The sequence below is a fragment of the Canis aureus genome, chromosome 2 (assembly GCF_053574225.1).
Source record: "Canis aureus isolate CA01 chromosome 2, VMU_Caureus_v.1.0, whole genome shotgun sequence".
In the NCBI taxonomy this organism is placed as follows: Eukaryota; Metazoa; Chordata; class Mammalia; order Carnivora; family Canidae; genus Canis; species Canis aureus.
In genome coordinates this window covers 1,126,595-1,153,302 of record NC_135612.1, presented here as the reverse complement: position 1 = coordinate 1,153,302, position 26,708 = coordinate 1,126,595, and the positions used below count along the sequence as shown (strand labels likewise).

At 40.7% G+C, this 26,708-nt stretch overlaps 1 long non-coding RNA gene across 2 annotated transcripts in view; it reads right to left on the bottom strand.

The window, feature by feature from the left end:
• LOC144291819 (uncharacterized) overlaps positions 1-22,962 on the bottom strand; it is a 74,810-nt gene extending 51,848 nt beyond the window's left edge. The window contains exons 1-5 of one of the 2 annotated variants that reach the window (XR_013359384.1): positions 22,874-22,962; positions 19,739-19,960; positions 4,766-6,459; positions 2,206-2,344; positions 1,048-1,153 (exon numbers count right to left, since the gene is read on the bottom strand). This is a non-coding gene — a long non-coding RNA (uncharacterized LOC144291819). Of the gene's footprint in view, positions 1-1,047; positions 1,154-2,205; positions 2,345-4,765; positions 6,460-19,738; positions 19,961-22,873 lie in introns of those variants that run through there. The other variant, XR_013359375.1, reaches the window with a different exon arrangement.
• Positions 22,963-26,708: the final 3,746 nt, after the last annotated feature.

Genomic DNA, 26,708 nt, shown 5'->3' with positions numbered 1-26,708 from the left:
TAGAATTGTCACCTTCATTAGTAACCGACTCATCTGAAGCTTCATATGAAAACAGTATTCTTTTCCATCTAGTAGGATGGTGTTTTTATTTTCCCCGGAGGGAGAGAAGTGGGGAGGGGCAGAGAGAGAGAGAGAATACTGAACAGGCTCCAAACCCAGCATGGAGCCTAACATGGGGCTCTATTTCACAACCCTGAGATCATGACCTGAACGAAAATCAAGAGTCAGATGCTTAACTAACTGAGCCATCGAGGTGCCCTTAATGGGACAATCTTTAAATTTAATTTCTATTTATAAGCCTATGGATATTTGTTTCATAATGTTGCATAAATTCTAAACTCTTTGAAAAGTGATAACTCTCTTATGTGCTTTCAGCAATATCCCTGTGTATGCTTTTATTTTGTAATGATTTACAAACAAAATTTACTTCCTTGGTGCCAGCATTTCCTCTACCCATGCTCAATCTACAGAATTAATGTTTGTGCAGAAGCTCTAGGGCCCAGCTTCTGAGATGGACCACCGAGCCAGTGTTACAACCTGGGTCCCAGTACTGGCTCCTGCCATATACTTCTCTTTCCCAAGGCCACCAGTGCTCTTGTTGCCACCACCAATCTAGACCCAGGTCCAGCCACAGCTGCCTCCTTGGGGTCCTTTGGCATCTTGGATCACCCCAGGCTTCTGTGTGTGTGTGCTGGGGAATGCTCCATGTATACACTGCTGCCTGCAGCCCCTGGAATCTGCAGGTCTGTGCCCTCTAGTACACACCCCTGGAGTAACCTCCTGTTCACATGCACACTCCTTATCCCATCAGACTCCACTTACAAAACACAAGTTCAAAGGGAAAATTACCAAGCATGCCCAAACAGCAACAGTAAAACATTAAAATAAGCACAGGGTCTCTTCTGGGAACAAAGTCATGTGGCACTATAAGGCTTGCACACCCATGACACTGGCTCTACTGGGGAGGAAAGCCTTGAATTAGGTAGGAATTAAATGGGATGTGACCATGTTATGCTGTCATCTCAAGAACACAACAGGAAGAGAGGCTTCTTTCCTCTGTATTTTACTGTACTCATTTCTCAAAAAATGTAGCCCTCAGCATTTCTTCTGATCTTGCAGTGCCAGAAGCTGAAATCTTAATTTATAATTTGTCCTGCATAGCAAAAAAAAGTTTTTTAAATTAAGGTTGGAACTTCTTATTAAGATGAAATCCAAAGGACCTACAATGGCCTGCTAGCTTTTATCCACATGTCATACTTGTAGGCATTAGCTTTTTTAAGAAAAAAAAAAATGCTTCTCCACATTTCTGAGTTAACCAAAGCTATTTTTAATAATACAGATGGCCAGAGTCATTTGACCAGGATGGAGGCTTGTCTGGGTTTTCATGAGAGCATATTTTATTTGCCCCTCAGAAGTCTTGCCTCCTGGGAAAGCAATTCCAACAAGTCTCTAACCAAGCCCTGGGACTGAGACCTTTCTCACATTTCCCCCTATGGTGTTTATCCAGAGGTCATTCTCCACCTTGTTGTCTTCATTAACCAGAATAACGGTCATCCCAGCTCTGGTTTATAACTGCCTTGGTATTACGACTAATGGTCTGTTATTTTTGTCATCTACTGTCACCTTTCAGGACCTCTCTCCTTCTATTTCTTTTCACAAATCTATATCAAAGTCCTGAGTTTTGAATCCTGCATTTGTAGTTAGCAAAGAAGCCATATGTGTAAGTTGAGTACATATCTGCATTTAAGTTCTCCTTTTTCTGTCTAAGTTACCAGGTTTAATGCTATTTATTTGTCCCAAAATTTTATAAAGCAATTTGTTTCTGAAGTATTTTCCCAAATCACATACACATGTATTAATATATGTGTAGTCTCCATTTTGGTTCTCTATTACTGAACACACCTGCCATGCTATGAGCGCTAGCTGTACTTGCAGGCTACAACCAACAAGAGCTGGGACACATCCTGCAAAAACCACTGCCTCTGAGTATGTTGCCTTGCTTTCCTACAACAAGCATGTTCTGCAGAGTATCCACTTTCCATGCTCTTTATTTCTGCCAATTATTTTGGGTCTGGTCAAGAATTTTTCTTCTTAATGGCTAACATAATGTTTGCAAGTGATAGAGTTGGACATGCCCCAAAGAAAGCAAAGAAAATGACATGCTGGATGCTATAATTATACTAGTTGTAAGGCAGCTGGTGTTACCTTCAAAGAAATAGATGTGAAAACAGAGAGTGAAGCTCAGTACACAATTCCAGGATTGTGGAAATACAGTGACATTAGAATGGCATCATAAATATCTCTGTAGCCTGGGATAATTGACCTGCTGTTGTTTGAAAAACACCTAGAAAAAAAATTGGGCCAGAAGTATGTCATGACTTCAAGTCATTTGAAGAGAATAGAAGAGGTACTGTCAACATAAAGTGCCAGGAATGCACGGTCTTGACAGCTGTGCTGTAACAACCTGCATAACATTGTTAGCAGTTCTGTTTCCCAAAACACATCCTCCTTGCCAAACAGGGTGTGTACATCTTATACAACAGTATCTCTCTATAGAGGTCATCACTATAAGAACTATCGCTGTTCAATGTCAACTAATCCTAAAATAGTTACTCAGCTAACATGAGTTCATTATGTTTAAGTCAATTTTCCATTTAAATTATATCTTCAGGATTATCATCTAGCTATAAAATCATGGCTGGCAAGATCATCTCTATCAAAACTAAACACTTACAATGTTTAAGGCCCTGGAGAGACACAAAGGTAGGATAGATTGTCTCAGTGCTCAAAGAGTTTAGCCTAGTTTGGGAGAAATGAAAGTGCCAGTGAGTATATAGTGAGAACAAAGGCTATGTGAGTTGTGAGCATAGAGAGAAGGCCTGTGTAGTCAGGGAAAGATGCACAGGGTGTGTAGGATTTGCCCTGGATGCCGGTAAGGATGGGGCTTCCACAGGGGGTGAGAATGGTGAAGATCACACTGCAGAGGTGTGAAGGCAGGAACACAAGAGAGGTTTAGAAAGTAGGATGATAGGGGCACCTGGCTCAATTGGTAGAGCATGTGACTCTTGATCTCAGGGTTATAAGTTTGAGCCCCAAGTTGGGTGTAGAGATTAGTTAAAAATAAAATCTTAAAAAAAAAAAGAAGAAGAAAAGAAAATAGGATGTAGAGCCCAAGTTAATTGAAGAGCTCATATAGGGCAGCAGGGAGGGTGACTGCATCAGTCAGGAATTGCTTGGTTGCATGTGATAGAAACCCAACTTGAACTAGTTTAATAAAAAAGGGGAAATCAGGATAGTGGAGTGTCTTACACAATTCACAGACAGAAACCTGGCACTGAACCTGGGAACAACTGGAACCAAGAACTTTTGTTGTCTGTCCTCCTGCTCTTCTGGGCTTGTGCTTCATCTTATCTTGGACTCTGTAGACCACACCACACAGTAAGAAATATGGGTGCTAACACTGCCCCAGTACCTAATCTACAGCCTCAGCAATTCAGAGCCAGAGGGGCAGAATGGGCTTTACGCCCATTTCTAAAATCCCTAAAAAGGACATTGTGGCTAGGGCAAAGGATCAGTAGATTAACATGGAGATTCCTTCGGGAAGCCTAGGGACTGATGCAAGGGATGCAGGGTAGTTCAGGAAGGGATGTAGTTCTAAAAAAAAAAAAGTGTTTGAGAAGGAAAATGGTTATACTAAAAAAAAATGCATAATACATATAGAAACAGTATCCATAAACATAGAAATTCATATCCAAAATGAAAAATGCCACATTTTGTGTTTCTTAACTTGGAATTACAAATGCTTAACACCTCACATCAAAATGCTAACCTGAAATAGAATTGATTCATTCCTCTTATTCTTCCCCCAAAATAGTTAATTTCACCTGCAATTATTAGACTGAAATGCGTTTCTACTGAGGACTCACTGCTGCTTTGTATTCTATGCCAGCATTTCACCAAATCCACATTCCATCCTCCTGCTTTTTCTGTCTTTGTTTAGCTAAGGCAGCAGCATATAGAATTCTTTTACAAATTAAGCTGCTCTTTCTTCTAGTTGGAGTGAAACCTTTTTATAATGATAACTGAGGGGAACTGGGCTAACCCCCCAAGTATAGATTAACTATGTTATATCAGGATTTTATGGTGCATATTATGTTTTGAGGCCTAAGATTTAACTAATTTCATATAATAAACCATATTATAAGGAATCATTACTGCCTTCATTCAGAAAACATTGTGTAACAGCTTCTGATTTGAATAGGAGCTCTGAATATCTCAATGCTATAATGAAAAATGTAGTTAGAAGCATGATCGAAAAACTGATGTTTGTTTTATGGCATCCTTGATGCTTCAGGAAATTTAGGTTCCACATCCAGTGTTCCCTTCAGAACAATTTTGCCATTTGTTTCCTGCAGCGTTCTCCTTTGTTGCGCCCCAAGTGCCTTCGACCCAGGTCTGTCCTTAACATGCACCCCAAGCCCAGGGCTCAGTCTCCTGGGAGCAGGAACCTCACAGTATCACAACCCCTAAAACAATGCTGGATCACAGAGGCAGTCAGCAAATATTGAATAAATGAATGAAATACACAAAGGGTTTGTATTCACGGACACGGGTTCATAAACACAACATAAAAACAGCCCTCATGTAAAAAGACTAAGGTTAAAATGGAGAGGTCACTGAGGCGGGGACAAAACATCCTCTAATTGCTTCCTTCCTTTAAAAATGTCCCTTCGTATGCATAAATAGTAAGCTATTCTTTACGTACCAAAGACGAATAATTCCAACTTCTTCCATTTCAATTCTGTTAGCGCTTGGGGAAAAAGCTTGGTCTCTAAAGAACAAAGAAGTTTCTTGCCCGAGAGTTGGCCAGATGGCTCAGGACACAGCTCTGAAGTCCATTCGGATTGTCCAATGCTTCTTTTAATAAATAGCATGATTGCACTGCCTGGAAAAGTTAATTCCTTCTATCAGAAGATGCTGGCAACGGAATCATTCTGGACCATAAAAACTGTAAAAGGAAATGATAAGCGTGTCAGCAAATTCAATCAGTAGGATGAGATCAGCTTTTATTGGGTTCCTTGGATAAGCAGACAGCACATAGCATACTCTGTGAATTAAATCTATCCAAGCCCAAACATCCAGTTTCACACAGCATGCCACATGTCTTTCTGCTACATCCAAGACATTTTCCTAATTAGCAAAAATGAAGAGCATATGGTGGGAAGGAGAGGGAGAGCAGACGCCAGGGGCTCGAGGTGTGGACGGGGCAACCCGGAGGGAGATGTGCAAGAAGGCTATAGATCAGGGACGGTCTAAGCCGCAGCTAACGTGTAGTGAACACTTGCCGGGCCCCGGCTAAGAGGCGCACCTACCTGGACTCACGTAAGCCCTGCAGCAACGGTCCTCAGTGGGCTCTACTGTACCCCCACCTTACAGGTAAGGACGGGGAGGCCCCGGGAGGTCAAACAGCCAGTTCACAACTAGCAAATGGTAGCACTGAGATCTAAGCCAGCGTCTTTCTGGATCCAGAGTCTACACCCTTCACCCTCACATATACCTTCTTATAGAAGAAAGTTGTAGGTTTAATCTCCTCTTTCTCCACCTTTCTTCACAACCAAGCCATTGTTTCTTTCCTTCACGTTCCGTGTAACTGAACCTCAACGACAGCTGTCACTTCCCTTCCCCACTCTGCTGGACGCGTTCTCACGGAGCGTACCAGCTAAGATGTTTTGGGATACCGCTGGCAGGATCCCCGACAGAAAGTAGCCTGAATAAAGGGTTTCTGTTGTTTTGTTCTTGTGTTTGTTTTGCTTTTTTCAGACAGCCAGGGAGCCTGAGGCTGGGCAGGCCTGGTATTTGTTCAGTAGCTCAGGGGCCCAACCTCTTTCCATCTTTCTGTTCCCTTCTTTCCTACATGTTGGCTTCTTTCCGCCAGCCAGTTGCCTCATGATGCTCAGTGAGATAGCTGTACTCCCTCACCCAACTGCACCAAGTGAGAAAGAATGGAACAGGAACACTGCTGATCCATTTTTCTCTTTACATGAGGCGAGAAATCAGCCACATTTCCCTTCATGTCTCAGGGAAAGTGTGTTTTCGCAGCATCCCTAGCTGCAAGGGATGCTAGGAGGCAAGTATCTGGCAGTTTTATAGTCTCAGTTGTGGACATCGGGCTCTAGGATCTACCAACATGAGAGAAGGGAAGGATTGTCACGTAAGCCAGGAGATGGTTCTGCAACCTACCTGCTAATCCGGAGGTGTCCTTTCAGCCCTGGCTGGACTGGCCTTTTCTTGTGTACGACACTGGTGCCTGGTTTCCTCCTTCCTTACACTCCTTCTTCCCAGGCCCAGGTTCTTAGCTGTCTTGCCTCCTACCTCTCATTGATTTACTTACCCCTTCTCTCGCCTCCTCCCAATACCTCTTCACCACGCCTCAGCTCATTCCAGGTCACACGGATGCCTCTAGGGATTAATAAGAAAAAAAAAAAAAAAGCACGGAGGGGGCCATGAGTGATAGCAAGGGAGCACTGGGCCCTGTGGTAAAGTGGAGAATGCACGCCTGTTTAAAACACTTCAATACACATTTTAAAAGCCCTGGGTTAGGAGAGATTCACCCGGAGGCTCAGTGTATCCTCAGAATAACTCCATCGCTTCAGTTCTAATATTTCTGCATGTATTTCCCAAAGTAAGTTAAATGTTCATGAGAGCCCAATAACACTCTGAGGCCACAGGTAAGGTGTGCCCAGGTGGACGTAACAAAATATCCCAGACGGGCGGCTGCAGCAACAGGAATGTATTGTCTCGTAGTTCTGGAGGCTGGAAGTCCATGATCGAGGGGCCAGTAGGGTTGGTTTCTAGTGAAACCTCTCTTCCTGGCTCATGGGCAGTTTCCTTGTCACCGTGTCTTCACATAGACTTCTGTGCACCCATGGAGAGCGAGAGCGAGGGAATATGAGCACAAGTAAGTGAGTGAGCTGTAGCATCTCTTCCTGTCTTCTCAGGCACTAAGTCCTTAGGATTAGGGCCCCACCCTATGACCTCACCCAACCTTTATCCTCATAGGCCATATCTTAAAATACAGTCACCTCGAGGATTAGCCTTCAACATGCGAATTTGGGGGAAACAGATCAATCTGTAACAGTGCCAGTCCCTGCTCACAGCGCTGAAACTCGCCAAGTAACATTGGCAAGGACGCCAAAGAGTGGCAAGGACATTCTAACTCATTTTAGAGATTTAAACACAAAGTTGGTTAGGTCATCAGAGGATGGCGATAGAACACCTTAATGCTTACAGAACTACAGGTTTTTTCCAACACAACACAACACAACCCAGATAACACAGACGTCACCCACAAGATGTGATTGGCAGGCTGTGGGGCAATGTCCTTACTGAAAAATATCCTTAACAGTTCCATCTAAAATTGTATAGTTAGAAATTCATTCCTTTAGATTGTTTTGATTTTGTGTTTTCAAGAACCTTCTGTTATGATGCCAATACCTATGGGTAGACTCTTATATTTGTATTAGATAAAACCTTAATAGAGTCAAGGGCAATAAGTAGGAAGTAGGAGAAAAAATGAGTCACTTCATAAATTACCAGAAACAGAAATGAGCAGTTTTTATTTTATAATTGAGATTATATTTCCCATACAAATCCAGGCTCTTCATCTGAAAAATCAGAAGACCTAGAAAAACTTAGTGAACATTTCCTAATGCTAACAACCAGTCAAAGCTGAGCAACGGCTACTCTTATTAGACGGGGCATGTGTTCTGTCTGCCACAGCTCTTGCCCTTACCTCTCACTGTCCTATCAACTAAGAACAATGTCAGTTGTCATTTACCACTGCCTGGGCTTTTCTGTCATCGAGAAATATTTCTTATTGATTATATCTATCTAAGAGTGGGAAACAAGATGCTGACCAGGTAGGACATTTCCAAAATATGGGGGAAAGTTCATAGTAGAGATTTCTGATATTCACTAATAGCTGAGCTCTTCTTTGCTTTCTGGGCTCTACAGTTCCTGGTCTTCCTGTGAGCAGAATGTGAACGAGTGACGACGTATCACTGGGGTTGAAAGTGTTTTAAATGGATGCTCTTTCTTAATACTTTCTCTTCCCGTCAAATGCAAATGATTCAGTGGAGGACTGTGGGATGCCAGAGCCACAGAGGAGAAGTGGACTGGATCCCTGAATGACAGTGTGGAACAGAGCTCCCGCTCATACTCTGCTCTGTATCATGCGTGAGAAATGCATATTCTATGAAGTCCCTGAGATTTGAGGGCTGTTTGTTACAGCAGTTAGCTGCCTTCACTGAAACAGGATGTGCATTTTTGTGGAAGTGAAAAATACCTTACATAAGCAAGAAATTCTGTCCCCTGCTGCTTCATTACATTACCTTTCAGGGACAGGTAGGCATCTCAACCCTGGAATAAAATAAGGTGTCACTAAAGATATGTTAATTGTGTTTATCTTTTCCAAGAACCAAAACTCTTAGTTTTATCAATCTTTTCTATGGTTTTTCTGTTTTCTCTGTTTCATTTATTTCTCCTCTTTATTATTTCCTTACATTTGCTACTTTGGGGTTTTTCTTCTTTTTCGAATTCCTTGAGCACTAGAAATTTGGGTTGTAGTTAGATTGTTTATTTGAGATCTTTCCATTTTCTTGATTTCTTGATGAAGACAAGGTGTGCTTGAAGAAAGATGGGTTATAACAATGGCAACTCAAACAACACTGGGTGTGGAAGCCACAAGTAGTAGAAACCAAATGCAAGATGTGTGCCTGGAAAGGGTAGGGAGAGTCATGGACAGAGAAAGACATTTTTCTCCTATTTTCAATCTCTCTCAGGGTTGACCCTGGCTGATTCTTTGTCCTTTCCTCTTATACTCAGTGACCTCTCCCTCCCACACATACTCGGTCTCTTCTATTCAATCTATAATATCATTTGCGCTTTTTACTTTTTGATCTTGAAATATCATTTGGGTATTGGAGTTGTTTTATATACTTTCCATCAATGAGAGATGATGAATTTAAGATTCATGGTGTATCCATTAAGGGTGATTATGTCATCCCAGCCTCTCTAGCTAGAGATTCTCTATTTGGGAGAAAATGACTAAAGTCCAGAGCAGGAATTTCAATTAGTTTAAGTTTTTTTGGAAAGAAAGAACACAGATTCACTTATGCTAAGTCAAGGAAAGTGGGTTAATTATAAAAAGAAACAAAACAGATAGCTCATGGGAATCCAAGAACAGAAACAAGTGAATCCCACAAAGACAGGAGTTGCACTGGGGGAAGCTCTAGGGACTTCTGCAGCAAAGTCCACACATTTTCCCTGTAATGGCAATACTATTGAAGAGATCCAATTACTCTCTATATCTCTTTTTCTTTTGGTACTGATTCTTTTTTCTTTCAGCTTTACTGACATATAATTGACATATAACATTCTGCAAATTTAAGACGTACAATGTGTCGATTTGATACATATATATAGGCACACCTCATCGTACTGGGCCTTGCTTTATCATACTCTGCAGATAATTGAGTTTTTTACAAATCAAAGGTTTGTAGCAACTCTGCTATGAACAAGTCTATCAGCACCATTTTTCTAACAGCATTTGATCACTTCACGTCTGTGTGTCACAATTTGGTAATTCTCACAATATTTCAAATTTTTCATTATTATCATATTTGAATTGCTATAACTTCAGGATAAAACTTTAACAGATTGGGAGTTGCTTCTCATGGAGGAGAAAGTGGTTTCTTGAGATAGAATCTAATCCTGATAGATTAGATTCACCACCATCTTCCTGGTGAAGATTGTTGAAATGACAACAAAGGATATAGAATATTACATAAACTTAGTTGATAAAGCAACAGCAGGGTTTTAGAGGATTGGCTCCAATTTTGAAAGAAGTTCTACTGTGGGTAAAATGCTATCAAACAACATCACGTGCTACAGAGAAATCATTCATGAAAGGAAGAATCAATCAAGGTAGCAAACTTCATTGTTGTCTTACTTTAAGAAGCATCTACCGCCACTCCCACTCCCAAGCAGCCACCACCCCGAGCACTCAGCCGACGTCAATGTCAAGGCAAGACCCTCCACCAACAAAAGATTTACAACCCGCTGAAAGTTCAGCTGATGATGAGAAATTTTTAGCAATAAAGTATTTTTAAATTAAGGTATGTAGATTGTTTTTTAAAGATATAATCCTACTGCGTACTTAACAGACTACAGTATAGTATAAACATTAACTTTTTTTTTTAAACATTAACTTTTATATGCAGTGGGAGACCAAAAATTTCATTTGACTCTTATTGTGACATTCACTTTATTGCAGTGGCTGGGAAGCAAACTTGCAATATCCTCAAGGTATAACTGTGCAGGAAAACGGTTACCACTGTAGCATGAGCCAACACCGCCATCACATCGTGTAACTGCCAGTTCTACGGGGGGACAGATTCTTAATTCTCTTCCATTACTAATTGGCTCAACATCAACTCCATAACTTTCCTACCTCAAAACTTATTCTTTCTTCTTTATAACTTTTATTTGTTCATGCTCCCTCACCACTTTTATTGGGGTTGATGTTACCAAGCTATTGAATCTCAATGGATGAGATTCACAGATCTGTGGCTTGTAGTTTTAGCAGTATTTATGTTGAAGCTTGTGTGAATAGGCAAAGCACAATATGTGCATTGTTTTGTAAATAATCCCAAACATTGACCACAGCTAAATGTGTAAGAATGCAGAGTTGTTCCTTGCAGGGATCAGGATCTGAAATGAATTTTGCAGTGTACCTTCCTACCTTCACCTGCCAACCCTACCTGACACAGACACACCCAGTGGTTTTCAAAATAAAAAATTAAAACATTTTTTTGGATAAAGTAATACAGGCAGATGGAATTTCCATATATTATACAAGGATTCCCCAAAAGAAACTAAGACTTCCTGACTTCCTTCCGCAAACCTCCTATTTCTTCTCCCTAAAGGTAATCATTGTGTTTCCATGATTTTTATACAAATGGATTCAAATTTAAATAAGCAATGATAGCCTTAAGGTAGCGTAGGGGAGAAAAGCAATCTCACCCAATTTATTTGGACAGTTGTGGAGGATTTACAGACCTGAAGAAGGGGCTCCTTTTCTTCCACTAGGAACCCTAATGAGTCTCACTGTGCATCTAGAAACCTCAGAAAATCCGACAGCACAGAGCTGAGTCCCTCTACCATATCTCAGCAAAAGTTCTTTGTACAAGTCAGGTAGCACCTGTTAGGTTTCCTCTAAAATATGTGTGAATTGGTAAGTTAAAGCAAGCTGGTGCCTCTATCAAAGGAACACCAGATCTTATGGCAAAAATTGTCTGGAAGGAAGTCTGTGCATTCAGTAGGAGACCCACAGAAGCCCAACCTGATAAATCAGATTCTCACCCACACCTTCTGTCCTCTCACTATCATTTATACATCCCAGGAGAGTTTTCTCTCTCCAAATAACAAATGTTGAAGTTCTTAGTCAAAATAGATTTTGATGCTTCAGGAAATCCCATAAACCTTTTGGTGATATAGGTAATGTCTCCTTCTCTCCACTCACATGATGCAAAGATCTCTGGAATTATAATGACCATGTAAAACCTCTGTGGGACCCTAAGGTTCTCATCTCCACACAATCCTTTCTCTTACCTTTTGAGTCCAGGTAATCTACCTGTTTGCATCCTCAGTACTTAATCCCCAGTTCTGTAGTAATTTCTTACACTGCACCACAAAAGGGTGCTAATCTTTTCTTGCCCAAGAAATATCAAAAGATGTAGTTAGCCCTCTAGAAGCTCATACCCTGCCACTTTTTAATGAAGATATAGGACAGGGGTCCCCAAAGTATAGCCCATGGGTCAAATCTGGTTGTCTGCTTATTTGTACAGGTAACAATTTATTGGAACACAGCCACACTCATTTGTTTATGTGTCGTCTCTGGCTGCATTTGTGCTATAATGGCAGCACTGAGTAATTACAACAGATGGTATATGGCTCACAAAGCCTAAAACATTTGTCATCTGACCCTTACAGAAAGTTTTTTGACCTCCAGTTTTGGCCTCTAGGAAGTTAGATGGGGCACCCTATCATAAACATGCTTTTAGCAAAATATATGACTTCATTAAAGCATACAACTCTTGATCTCAAGGTCGTGAATTCAAGCCCCACATTGGGCATGGAGCCCACTGGAAAAAAAAAAAAAAAAAAAAAAAAGACCTGACAGTGATTTTTAACATAGTAATATTTATGCTTTCCTAACTTAAATTCCAGAATTAGCCAGGTTTCAGGTTTACAGATTCAACAGTAGCATCAGAGATCCAGGATCTTTATTTACCCTTTTGTATCTTGCTATCCTCAGCAGGTTGACTTACCACTTCAGAGTTTCCAGATGGCTACAACAGCTAAAAGCATCCTCATCGGAAAGCATCCAAAAAAGAAGGAAAGTAAAGGGCAAGAAGACTTTTTCTTATAAAATTCTTTTTTTTTTTTTTTAATCATGAAAGCAAAGCTTTCCCAGAAAACTTTAGTAGAAATTCCCCAACTGGGTTGCATGAGCATCCTTGGACAATCACAAAGGGAACTGAGATTGCTGTGATGGGTTTGGAGCCATGGCTGTCATGCCTGGTTGCATATTAAAATGAGCCACAGAGTAATCAGCAAATTAGAAAACACCGGTATTTTGTGCTCTGTTCATTTTCTGGAACTAAGGACATTCCCACATGAACAAAGGCAGATTTCATTTGTCTGGGAAGAAAACATAACAGTTGATGATGGTTTTGGGGTAGGCAACCAATGGCATTTGCCACACTCATGTACACTGACACTGAAGTAAGTCAGATAGATAGTGGGGCTAGGGGAGGAGAGACTGTGAGCAAGAATCTACCTAGAATCCTCAATGAAAGAGAAGAAACACCGAGAAAGTTTCTGGGCAACAATTTTAAGGAGAGTAGACGGTCATGGATTTTAACAGTGGAAGGACAAAGACATGGAGATCACAGGAGCTGGGGAGTGTCAAAGGAGGCAAGGAATATAGGGAAGTAAGGAGTTCTGAGGATATAGTTCAATATTGGCATGCTGAGGGTAAAATGTCTACGTTATATTGAGGTTGAGGTATTAAGGTACTTAGACATCAGTCTATAGTCTATAGTCTATAGTCAATGATAAATCAAGTCTGCTGCCATTTACAGACTGTAGATGTATAGAATTATCTTGAACTTCTGCTAAAGACAATAGAAATGCAAATGTTTTGCTTGACATATTTTAAGCCTCGGTGCTAAAGTGAAATCACACTGTTCTCAGCTAATAAGAATGATATAGTTACGAAGCCAAACCCGAGTCTTCTAATTCCAGATCCCTTGGACTGAGCTCTCACTTAATCCAAAGACTGATGTGCACGTGACTGTAACCACAGAATCTGAGTGACCTTTTGGTCTCCAATGAAACACCCTGGGAAAACTGTTTTCCCTGCTCTCATTTAAAAACAGTAACTGCTCTAGATCATTTAAGATCCTTTGTCAAGGGAATTCAATTAGCATCAGCCTGAGGTCACCCCAGGACTTCATAAACTTTTTCATCCTGTGAACTCCCCTGGGTTTTCCATGACTCATATCAACTGTCCCCAAAAAAGTAAGTTTGCTTTTCATCTTACGGATCCTGCAGTAGCTCTGGTCTCCCTCTCAGTATCACATCAAATCTGAAAGGAGGAAGTGCCCGAGGGGAGGCAGTAGGTGGAGAATGCTGGGTCACCCACAGTTCACTGCCTCTTCCCCAAGCAGCTAGTCAGGGCACTGGGGCTGCTGTCTCTGTGACTTCCTGGTAACAGCCCATGATCTCCCTACGGGTCAACTCCCAGTTTAGGAAACACTGGGAAAGTACCGAACATCCATTTGATATAATGACAGACTATAAGTTAAATAGAACTCAGAAAAAAATAAAAAAATAAATGAATTAAATAAATAAATAAATAAATAGAACTCAGAAATGCTAAAATGATAACACTTGCCAAATTTGCTGTATCGATGGCAAAAGAATAGCAGCTTCAATCAATGGACAAATATTTGTTGTTTGCTATTTTAGTAAAACTAAATATGCCACCTTTGCTGAACTAATATAAGCTAAAAAAAAGGCATTCACTCACTGAGCCCTTAGTTCAACAAATACTTGAGCGCCCACTGTGTGCAAGTCATTGTACAAGGCACAAGGTGAGTGAAACACAGTTCCTGCTTTTCAATAAATTTAAAAATCTAAAAATCTAAATAATATCTATGTAAAAATATATATAATACGATATTACATATTGCACAGAAGTGTTAAGAGTAAGCCTAGCAGTGATCACTAGAATTCAAACATGCTTAATCCTATCTGCAGGCTTAGTGTAATGGGCCCACCAGAAATCCAACCATATGAGGCTCTTCGTATGAAGGTATCATGAAGACAGGATCAGGTGGGTAATCTAGACCTCGTAAAACATGTTCAGTCACAGTGATGCGATTATGAAAACCTGTAGCTGTCAACAGGATGTTTCCTTTGCCCTTTGAGTAAAAGCAGAAAGAGATGTTTTCATTAACATCTGTAAGATATTGGGCCAGACAGGAACGCAGCCTGGTACCCTTTTCTCAAAGAGAAAGGCATACAACATGACCAAATATTAATGTGACCAAATTCAGTCATTCAACAAATACTTATCAAATCCTTACAATGTGGCAGAGACCGTCATAGGGTTGTGTGGCCCAAGAAAAACCAGGTAACAAATAATGGACATAAGCCACTAAGTCATCAAGCTGATATATTTTAAGTTAATGAGGTCCTTACTGGAATGGAGTGTCCAACTGGTGATGAATTTTTAAAGGATGTATGAAGGCTAAAGTGGATTCAAAGGAGAATGGTAAGGATGATTAATTAGGAAAGGAGATTAGGTTCTATGAGAAAAGGTTAAATTAATTCCAGTTACTTAACTTGGAGAAGAGAAAACTAAGGGCTGACTTGATTATTATCTTATCTTCATAATCAGGAGAGCTTTTAGGCTTTTCTTTTCCTTAAAGGCCTAGATGTGAGGAAACAGGATAAAACTGAAACATTTTTGAAGCCGCTGATTTAATCAATAAGCGCATAATATGGGCACTGTCTTGTTGCCTAACACAATAAGAGATTGCGGAAGCACAAAAATGAATACGACATGGTCTCTGCTAGAAGTCATTTCATTTGGACATTAGGAAAGAACTCCTATGAACAGTTAGGTGATATGACTCAAGAAACGACTAGGGGAGCATATGCAACATAAGTGCTTACAGATTGTCAAGAAGAACACTGACCACTATTCAAGATTGTTGTGATCGTAGAACTAGATGATGATTGAAGTTCTCTGTAGATCTGTGATACTAAAACCTGTACCACAGTCAACCGTTTCCCACAAAGTGATATTAAAAGTGATATATAACAATAGTACATGTAACTGCATTTATATTTGCCCATTGACTAATGTTTAGATTTCGTGTCAAATATTCTTGTGTCCATTTTTAATTGATCTTTAATTAAAAGCGAAACCTGATGACTCAGGCTTAAGGGAAAACATCTAATAATCTCTCTGACAAAGAATTAAGAATTTAAACTGTGGATCAAAATCCATTAACAGGTTGCAGCTATAAAATGAGAAGGCTATTTGGAACGTGGCAACTTTATTTGAATTTGGGGTGTGAGGTACAATATCCGGTGTTGAAGTAAATGAACTATGGAAGCTTAATCAAGTCCTTTGCAAGCAATGTACTGAGGTACATGGAACCTTGAATCGCAGAGTCACACCTAGAACATTTGTTTAGCTTGATTGCTAGAGAGGATAGAAATACTGGGAGCTGCCCACTAGATACCTCCCTTTGGATATCTCACTGAGATTTCAAATTCAACACTTCAAGAAAAAAGAGTGAGAAAACGAGAGAGAGAGAGAGAGAGAGACCTATCTACCTCAACTCATTTGAGTTGTACTCATGTCTCTTAATTAAAGATATCACTCTCTTCCCAGTACTTCAGAGCAGAAATGTCAGCTTTGACGCTTCGCTCTCCTCTGTCCTCCAAAATTAATTTATTTAGCAATACTGTAGTGTGCATCTATCATCAGCCTACAAGGGGTTAGGAGTGTGAAGGTCTATGTCACTGTATTTGTCCTCAAGTATAAAGTCATGTGGACCGATTTTCGTCCCATGTCATCAGGGTTTGCTTGTTCTTTAAAATTTCATTAAGGTTATCGTAAATTCATATCTAGTTGTAAGACATGATGGAAGGAGACCTCTCTTATACTTTGCCTCACTTCCTCCAGTGGTAACACTTTGCCAAACCAGAGTATAGCAAACTGGCGTATTTACAGACACAATCCTCCTGTCTTACTTGTACTTGTTTGTGTGTGTGTGTTGAGTTCCACACAACTGCATCACGTGTGTGGGTTCCAAATCCACCACCACAGTGAAGACACTGAATGATCCCATCACCACACGAGTTGTGCTGCCCGTTTAGAACTAACTGTACCTACTTCCCTCCCATCCTCCTCCCCTATTCTTAGCCTCCGGCAGCCACTCATCTGTCCTCCATTTCTAAAATTGTCATTTTTAAAATGTCGCACAAATAGAATCGAACAGTATGTAATCTTTCAGGATTGGCTCTTTTTTCTTTCTTCCTTAAGCATAATACCTTACAGATTCATCCAAGTTACTGCATTTATCAATAGTTGTTCCTTTTTATTACTGAGTAGTAGCTCATAGTAGGATTTACTGAATAGTTTGCTTAACCGTTCACCTGTTGAAGGACACATGGGCTGATTCCAGCCTTTGTCTACTCCAAATAAAGCTGCAATGAGCATTTATGTACCGGTGCTTGTGGGAGCATACACTTCCATTTCCCTGGGATAAATGCCTAGGAGCACGACTGCTGTGTCATAGAGTAGCTTGATGCTCAGATTTTTTTTTTTTTTTTAATCTGCCAGAGATTTAAAACCTCTAAATTTAAGAAGCTGCCAAACCGTGTTCCAGAATGACGGTTCCATTGTATATTCCCACCAGCAGTGCATGCATGATCAAGTTTCTCAGCATTCTCACCAGCACTTAAGAGTTGTCCCTATTTTTTATTTTACCCATTCGGGTAGATGCATGGTGTCACGTGATTAGCTTTATAAAAGACAAGTGAACCTATTGTTCTAGGAGGCAGGGGAAAGACTAACTCCTATATCCAGTAGCATGGGGGGGGGGGCGAGTAGGTGGCAGGAGAGGTGTAGGTGGGGAAACATCCATAAAGGAGATAACCTTTGAGCTGGGTCCTTAAAAATCGAGTAGATCTGCAGAAACTAGAGAGAAGAGAAGGATACATGTAGCATAGGGAGCAAGATATTCAGAACTGGGGGTGCTGGGAGCGTGAGAATGGAGAGGTCTCCCTAGGTGGAGGCCAGCGCGGAGAAGGGGAAAGACAAAGGGGCCGGGGCCGGAAGGGCACCCTGTGTCCTGCAGGGGGGTTAAGGATAGGCTGTAGGGAGGAGAGAGGCCTCACCACTGTGATGGCGCAGCCAGGCCTCGTTGTGGTTCTCATGCCCGCAGCGCGGCCTGCACCTGCCACCCATCTGGCTGCCCCAGCCCTCGGTCACGGTGCTTGGGCTGCAGGCTCAGGGCTGCCCCCACAGCGCTGGCTTCGCCCCATACTCTCCGCACACCGGGGCCCTTCTCCTGAGCCCTGGCCTTCACGGATCTCGCAGGACCCCACACCCCAGAGACGGAGCCACACCCTGCCGAAGGTGTGTAAACTCTCAGGGGATTTGGAATCTCAACGGAAACTATGATGATGATGATAATAATGACAAAAGCAGAGTATGGTTTGTTTCTTAAGAGCATGAATCAAGAGCCGTGTTTATTCCACATATATCTAAAACGTGACTGGCCGTTTAACTTTGTTTCATTTGAGGTTCCCCAGAAACATTTTCCAACAATAAAAAAAAAAAAAAAAAAAAAGGAACAAGAAAGAAAAGCGCCAGGCTTGTGGAAAATGTGGCAAAGTCTATTTTGAAATTTTAGTCTTCACTTCTTTTTTTTTTTAACTGTAGTGTAAACTTGCTATTATCTCATAAATAATTAAACGTGACAACATATTCAAAATTGTTTCTACACAATAAAGACTTTAAAATAAGAGCAACAAAAGAGAACATAGTACTACAGTTTAAAAACTCCTTCTAACACATTTCTGTGGATATCCAACCCACTTGTGATAAATTAGTGAAAATGCAGAGAGTGAGTTGTACATCAAGAGTGTTGCCCGTTCCAGACATTTTTCAGATACAAGGTCTCAAGTAACAAGACTCTCAAGAGCGAGGTCAAGGTGACCGCTCGTTACCTGGAAGATGCGGACCAGACTGTTTCTTAACAGTTTTCAGAATCAGAAATCTTAGGACAAACATATGCAGGATGATGGGCCAATGAATGTGCTGATCTAATTTGAAATTTATCAGGAAAACTTGAATCCCCTATTAAAAAAAAAATACATGAATCATTCCCTAAATCAAGACCAAGTAAGTGTCGCCTTTTCTTCCTAATAGACTCAGAATAGACTATTCTATTCCCGTAGTGTCCTGATGGCATTCACTGCATCTTCCACTTAAAGAAAAGGAGAAAGCAGCACATGTCAAGCTGACCGCTTACCATACACAAAATAAAGGCCACAAGTACGTAAAGGTTAAAGGAGGCTTGTTGGGCCTCTCCTCCCTGGACACACAATTGTTAGAAGCTGATGGTTAGGGCTGTCTTTGAGGTTCTTATGTAAACTAAGTTTCTGCTGGTTTTTATTTCCTCGGGTCAAGCAAATATTCTTTAGTTTCAAAAGAAATTCAGAAACACTGAGATCATGATTTTTATTAACTCCTGAAATTATAGCCAGTATCTCAGCTGCATCTTTTGATAGGGCCTTTAATCAGTTTTTAATCACATTCTCCACAAGTACCAGGCACCGTAATCAAAATTTCCCTCTAACTTATTGGACCTGAGAGGAGTATAATCTTTTGGAAATTCCAACACATGCTTAGCTGAACACAGACATTTCCTTGGAGCCAAATTTTATTTCAGCCCTGTTTTCTGATGAAAAAATGAAAATGAAAAATATTTAACCATTAAGTGTACAGGAGTGGAATGGCTGGTCAGGACCTGCACAAACCAATGACAGTGAGGTTCAGATTAGCTGTGACGGATGATCATTACTAATAAAACTGATTTATATAAATGTTTCAAGTTCTGTGCCTTTCCCCCCCCTTCTCCTTTAGTACTGGCTTTAGTAAAAGCCAGGATTTTAAAAAGGAGGTTAGGGGAAGGGAACAAAGAAACACAATGGAGGGAAGTCAGAGGGTGGAAACGGAGCCACACGGTGAAATGCAATCACACTCTGTGATGGATCCACGTCGCCGCCGTGTTGGAGGGTAATCCTGAAAAGAAGTTCAAATGGGGAAGAAAGGAGAGAGCCTTCAAAAGTCCGCCGATGCTTTAATAACTAAAAATCACGCTCGTGTAAATGCTTCTCCTCTGGTTGGTGCTTGGAATTCACTGTGCACTTTCACCCACACACGTTTTCCTTCCTAACCCTCACAATGCAGCTCTTTGCAGTTAAAAAACAAACAAACAAACAAACAAACAAAAACAAAAAAAAAAAACCTTACTTAGTTTCATGCCACCCCTCAGTGGGGCATTCGACTGGAGGAAGGGTGTACCTTCTCTGGGCTCTGGGCGACAACCGGGATCCTCCCTCCGTACTGTGCGAGCCGAGGGGTGGGCCCGGCCACCCTCGGCGGCTCGGGTCTGCTCAGGCTGGGTGCAGCAAACAGCATCTCAGGCTGCTGATCTCCTGCTGTGTCCGACCGACTGCTCGGAGCTGCTCTTTGATGTGACTTTGATGGTGTGGGCAGTAGAAGGCCTTCTCTCTAAAGGACAAACTTGAGAAAATTCAAAGGCAGCTCCAGGGGCTTCTCTATGAATAAGACAATCTCGTACTGTGATCTGACAAATCTTTAATTTTTAAGTTAATTTAATCTCAATGAAATCCATCTGACTGGAATAGCTGCAATTTAACTACAAAACCCTGGCCAAGCTCTCTCTTTATCCTATTTGGGAAATTGAAGGCTTCAAGTGATTGGTGGGTCTGAAATGAATGGTAACAGGTTCTAATTGAGTTGGGACTTACAAAAATGTTTCACATCTTTTGTTAGTTTGTCATCTACGGCTTGTTTAGTCTAAAACAGAGCAGAGGCCACGAGCGTTATTTCCGTGGCCTGGGTTCTGGCCACACGAGACACACAAGGCCTCAGACAGGGCACACTGAGTCAACACTGTGGTCTAGAATGAGGAGGAATGAGTCCTAGACTGGAGTTCGCGTCATGGTGTGGAGCCCCCCATGGACCCAACAGCTAATGGAGTTGAATCATGGGTCCCTCAGGGCTAAGCCAATTACTTCCAAACCACGGAGTTTTTTTAGAAAACAGATTTCCCAGACCACACCCTGGATCTAATACACCCACATCTCTTGGAATGGGGCTTACGGATCCACACTTTTCAAAAGCTTTACAGGTGATTGGAGGACCAGTAGGTTTGGGGAAATAGAGGGCCAAAACTAAAATTATCCTAAGTGGGCATAAAAGTGGGGAGGAGTTCTCCATCTGCTCAGAGACAGAAAAAGCCTCCTTAAACTACTTCTTCAGCATCTAGTGCTGCTAACTAGAAGTCTGACTACAATTTGACTCTTATTCTTTTCTTGGCCATCTGTTTGGTTTTTTGATTGATTGATTTTCTCTCTGGAAATTTAAAATTGGGAGACCAGAAATTCCCTTAGGATGTAGCTATATAAGGACACTATTAATCTGAAGACTCAAAATCTTCAACTCAAGGGAAATTCTTCTATTTCCTGTTCATCTCTTTCATTTCCTGTGTTCTGCTTTTCTAGAACTATTAAGTGGGTGTTTAACATCATGGGTTAAAGGTATTGCGTTTTAATTTTTCATTCCTTTTTTTCTATCACCTTCACTTTTTTCTCCAGACTTTGCAACATTTTATTGTCTAGAATACTAACTCAGCCTTCAGCCATGTTCATCCTGTTTTTTATCTCTTGCAACTTGATTTTTTTTTCTGCTTTCCCAATAAGATTTTTTATTTCTAGAATCAATTTGGGCTAATTACTCATATTAATAGAAGACTTTTCTTTCCCCTCTTCCTAGCCCTCCCTCTCATCTTTGTTTACTTTTCTTTCAATGAAAATAGCCACTTGACTCTCTAAAGATATTTTAAGGTTTTTTTTTTTTTTAATTTAAGTTTTCATCTGTTCCGTGATGAAACCTTATAACCTTAGATCAGTGATTCTGTTAGTGGATCTTGGTCCCTCTCTGGCTTTTCATCAACTGGCTGGTGATGGGTTGATCATCCGTTAATAGCTGGCATGGGTTACTTCTACAGTTCTGATAGTACCCCGGGCCTCAACTTTGAGGGTAAGATTGCTTTTTAGTTTAGTTAACCATGAATGGTTATGGTGGGTTAACTGGACAAGTCCCTTAAGGCTCCCTGGGCATGGGCTGGCAGGCCAGTACCTGTCCCCTCCACCCCCTTACCAGCTTAGGAAGATGTGCATTTTGGCAGAGGTGCTTCAAAGCCCGAACCTCCTGGAAGAGCAGTCTGCCCCTTCTCTCCATCTGTGTCTGTATGTGTCTCAAATCCCCACATGACCTGCTCTTCTCACACAGACCCCTGAAGGATTTATTTTGATAATACTTTTCAGGCTTATCCTGACATTGAATTCCACTTGTGCCTGTCATTTAATATAGTAGGGGAAGGGAAAAGCTGAACTGGTTTGTTTTTCTGAATTTAGCTCCTGTTTAATTACTCTGATGACCGTTCCTTCATCTCACTCTCCTCCATATATTAGGTCACTCCAAGCTTGGAGGTTTTCAGGATTGCATCCTTTTCTAATTTGCAAAAATTCTCATTAATTTTTTGCCTGCTAATGACATTCTTTCTCCTTTCTCTGGATCTTTATGAATTTTCAGCCACCTAAGGGATTCAGGACAAGAGGAAATTCAGGCGTGTGTTGAGTTCAATCTCCTCCTACAATTAACCTCTTTTTGACTCTTCCCATATTATGCCACTGACACATTGAACTGCAGAAAGGCAGAAACACCAACATCAAACCACATCACTCCAAAAACACACAAGAAACAAAGGCATACGTGCACTCACACATATAATTAGCCATTCTTTTCTATTTTTTCTTTCAAGAAAAACAGTTCTATCCGAAAAGGTCTTTTCTTTTCTTTTTTTATTTGACAGAGAGAAAGAGAGTACAAGTGGGCAGAGTGGCAGGGAGAGGGGGAGGGAGAAGCAGACTCCCCACTGAGCAGAGAGCCTGATGCAAGGCTCAATGCCTGGACTCTGGACTGAGCTGAAGGCAGATGCTTAACCAACTTGAGCCACTCAGGTGCCCCTGAAAAGGTATCTTAAGAGGAACACTGCTAGAGTTGATAAAGCGTGCCATTCAACTAAATAGAACAGTTTCTACCATTTTCAAAATGTTTAGTTTCAGAGAAACCTAAAATTAATCCATCGTCATGGCCTATCATATCATATAAACATATAATAGGAATGATGCCTACAAGGTATTGTGAAAATCACATTAACCCTCAGTGTCTTGGATAGTTATAGACAGTCCACAGTTACTATTTACACAAGGAAACTGTTTCTTGCCAAAGTACAGAACCACTGTCCGAGGATTACAACTTCCTGTTAATCAATGTATATGCTTCCCTTAGAGACTGCATTTTGAAATCACATTAGTTGTTATTTGTAAATATCACTCAGGCACTTACCATTTCTCATCTGCTCAGAGTGAAAAATCAGGAATCACTCAGAAATCACACATCAGTTCTGTATGTTCACTGTAACATTGATCCTAAGCATACATACCTTCCAATTGTGATGTAAACTCAAAACTAAGGGCGGGGCACCAGGGCAGCTCAGTGGTTGAGCATCTGCCTTCAGCTCAGGACATGACCCCAGGGTCCTGGGATCGAGTCCCGCATCACGCTCCCTGAATGGAGCCTGCTTCTCCCTCTGCCTGGGTCTCTGCCTCTCTCTGTGTCTCTCATGAATAAATAAATAACATCTTAAAAAAACAAACCACTAAGGGCCTTCAGAATCTCATTTCCAATTCACATCTAGACAGTAAATAGGGAATGAAATGTGACCCATGACAAGAACTTGTCTGTCATGTACTCATGCATTCAATTTGGTCTTAGGGTGATGGGAGATGATATTCCACATAGACAAAAGTATGAAGGGAGAAAAGCAAAGAGCATCTGTAGTAATGGTAAGTTGTCCAGATTGCCCAGAGCAGCAAACTGTAAAACTAACCAGTGGGCCAAATGGTCATGAAAAGAAATTAAAAGCATTTCTCAATACCAGGCAATGAAAACAGAGTTGTACTGACAGTGGCAAAAATTGTGATTATTCTTTTTTTTTTTTTTAAGATTCTATTTATTCATGAGAAACAGAGAGAGAGAGAGAGAGAGGCAGAGACACAGGCAGAGGGAGAAGCAGGCTCTTCGCAGGGAGCCCAACACGGGACTCGATCCCGGGACCCTGGGGTCACGCCCTGGGCCAAAGGCAGATGCTCAATCCCTGAGCCCCCCAGGTGCCCCATGATTATTCTTTGTCCTGTTAACTTATAGACACTCTGAATCAGCCACATCAGAGAAGCTCCCCAACCCCCGAAATTATAGATTAATAGTAAGCCACCGCTAAAGTAGAAAAGTGAGAATCCAAAGAAAGCCAATACTCATGCTAGTGGGAAATCCTACAATTTATATTAAATGTAAGTAAAACCTGCCTTGGGTCTCAGAGAGCCAGAGACCTGATAGTGTTAAAATGATACATAAATCATATGCAAAGACGATTAATTCCACTTTGATGGCCAATGTTTAAAATTTTTTCTAGTGAAGATAACGTGTGACATGTCATGTTGAGTTTGGAAAGAGAAATAATTACAACCTCTTATTTATATATGGATATGTGTTGGACAAATAAATCTAAAAGTATGTGAGGGGTTTTAGGCAGAAAAATCTGGAAAATAAAGTATTTGTGCTGTATTTAGTGTGCTAGTTCTGCTTTCCTGGGGCCTACCCTAAAGGTCTTATTTTAACAAGTACCTCTCTAAAGACTATCTCCAAATACAGTCACTTCTGAGGTACTGGCTGTTAGGGCATCAACATATGACTGTTTGGGGAGACACATGCTATATATTTTTGCTAAGTTTTGTTTTCTTAAAGAGAGCAACAGTAAATGGGCAGGAAAGCTTTAGCACTTAATTCCAAATAAATAAGTTCACCAGAGCCCACACAGCCAAAATAAATGTCAAGCAAGTGCTGACACCACACGAATGAAGGAATTCTAGATATTCTTAATTAGAAAAGGAGCAGTGGCAACCTGAAAGAGACACATTGGTTCTTGCATTTGGCCCTTAACTAATTCATACTAAGAATAATAATATCCAAAGGTGTAGATTCATCAAGAAGTTAGAGAAACATTTTTAACTGCAAAGTAAACAGTTAATCTAGGATTATTTGAGATGAGATCAGAATTAATTACGTATGAAGCTCGTTTACTGGAAAACATGATAATATCATTTGTTGTGACATTGTAATATGGGATATTAAGTCAGTGACATAGTCTAGCCAAACTTTCCCCAGTTCTCTGGTATCTATATAGAGGGCGATTTTCATAATTAGGGTAAGATTGTTGATATTTGGCTTGTTTACAGATTTGTTTTGTTTTTGAGGAATATCATTAGTAGGACATGAATAGGAACATGAGCAACATGAAATTTCTTGGCTTTCTGACCCTTTCTGAAAAAGTCAGGCAGACCTGCCAAGATAAGGGTGAGGACCAGCACATCACTTCATGTTAACATCGTCCATTTCGAATTTTCACCACAAAACATCCATGCTTTTAAGTTAAAAAGGTAGAACAAATCCACTTCAATAGGCTTTCTGACTTTAGCTTTATACTCTCCCCTCCAGACCTCATCAGCTGTCTGGAAATGCCACCAAACAGTCTAGGTTGAAAGAAGTCAAAAGCATTGATGTTTCTTGGCAAACACATATTCCTCCCTTCTGACTTTCAATCACAGCTTCAAAACCCTATGGGGTGATGCCGGGCCCCGCTTGATTTAACTTGGGATGTGACCTGTTTTAGCTCTTGTGCTGGTGACTCACTAAACACATCTCTTTTATTAATCCTTGAATCTATTGCTATCAATCAACTCTGGGGCTGAAACAGCTTTACTGAATGTCAGAAATAAACAGTGTTTTCCTGTAAGCTCAGAGGGAAAAAGTGAGAGAGAGAGAGAGAGAGAGAGAGAGAGATGAGGGCATTGGATGTATAAAATCATATGCTATATATATTTGGCTTAGAAAACTCAATGTTTTCAAAATCTGTCTTTTAAAAGTGGAGCCTAAAATTTTAATTATCCTTACTCAGATTTTAGGGGAGATTATTATTTTTTTATTTTTATTTTTTTAGGGGACATTATTTGTCTATCTTAGCTTTTTTCAGTTTTCTGGTATCTACATAGACGTTGATTTTCATTATTAGGACAAGATTGTTCGGTAAAGTGGTTTTTGTTGCTGTTTTTTGCTCATGTGTTTATCTGGAGGAGTTCCATTTGCCATGCATTGGTTTTTCCTAAATGGCCCTGATTTCTCTTCGCCTAATCACAATTATAGTTACTTTGAGTCTTCTCTTTAAGGTGGGAAGGGACATGAGGACTTGGCTTCTCTAACAAAGAGGCAAAATACAGACAAACTTGATAATTAAACTTCTCTTTTGGTACAAATCCTAGAAAACTCTTCATAGATGTACTCAGAAACATACAAAAATACTTATGAAGTACTGTTTGAAGTAGCAATAAATAGGGAAACCATGTCTGTTGATACAGGAGTAGTGAGTCAACTGTAACATATGAAAGCAATGGAATAATACACAGCAGTTAAAGGAATGAGGTGAACCCCCGTGTATGTAGCAGATATTTGCCAGGTCATTGTGAGTTTTTCTGCATGGTTTTGGCTATCCAGTCTGTAGACTTAATTTTTTATTTGAAGGAAATTCTCCTTTCACAAGATAAAAACACTTGGTAGATTTATTGGATGACTCACCCATCCCCTCTATGTGCCCCTAGACAGGCCCAGTAAAATATTCTCCTTCCAACGCCTTTGGCTATTTGGTGAAGGTGATACCAGCATTCAGAATGCTTAGAAACAAATATTAGAACAGTGTCTGCTATATAACAAGTGCTCAATAAATGTTACCTATTCTTATCCATCTACACAGAAGCTTGCAGTATTAACTCGACTAGCTTTGCACTGGGGAATGTGAAATTCAAAATTTTTTGTAATACTGCACCCTGATTCTGGGCTAACACTAATTCCTGGGATTCAGAACATCACTATGGGTTACTGATCATGGTGAGGGTGGAGGGAATTCAGGTTAAAAATGGATTGCTGACAGCCCCGTAAATGGGTCCAGGAGGACTCAGAATCTCTTAAGGGTTATCTGCAATTACAAACTTTGGCGCTGAAGAACTGATATCTTAACCAATCACAGACTCCCCGCCCACTTAACAGCTTCCTGATTCAGAGTAAAGAATAT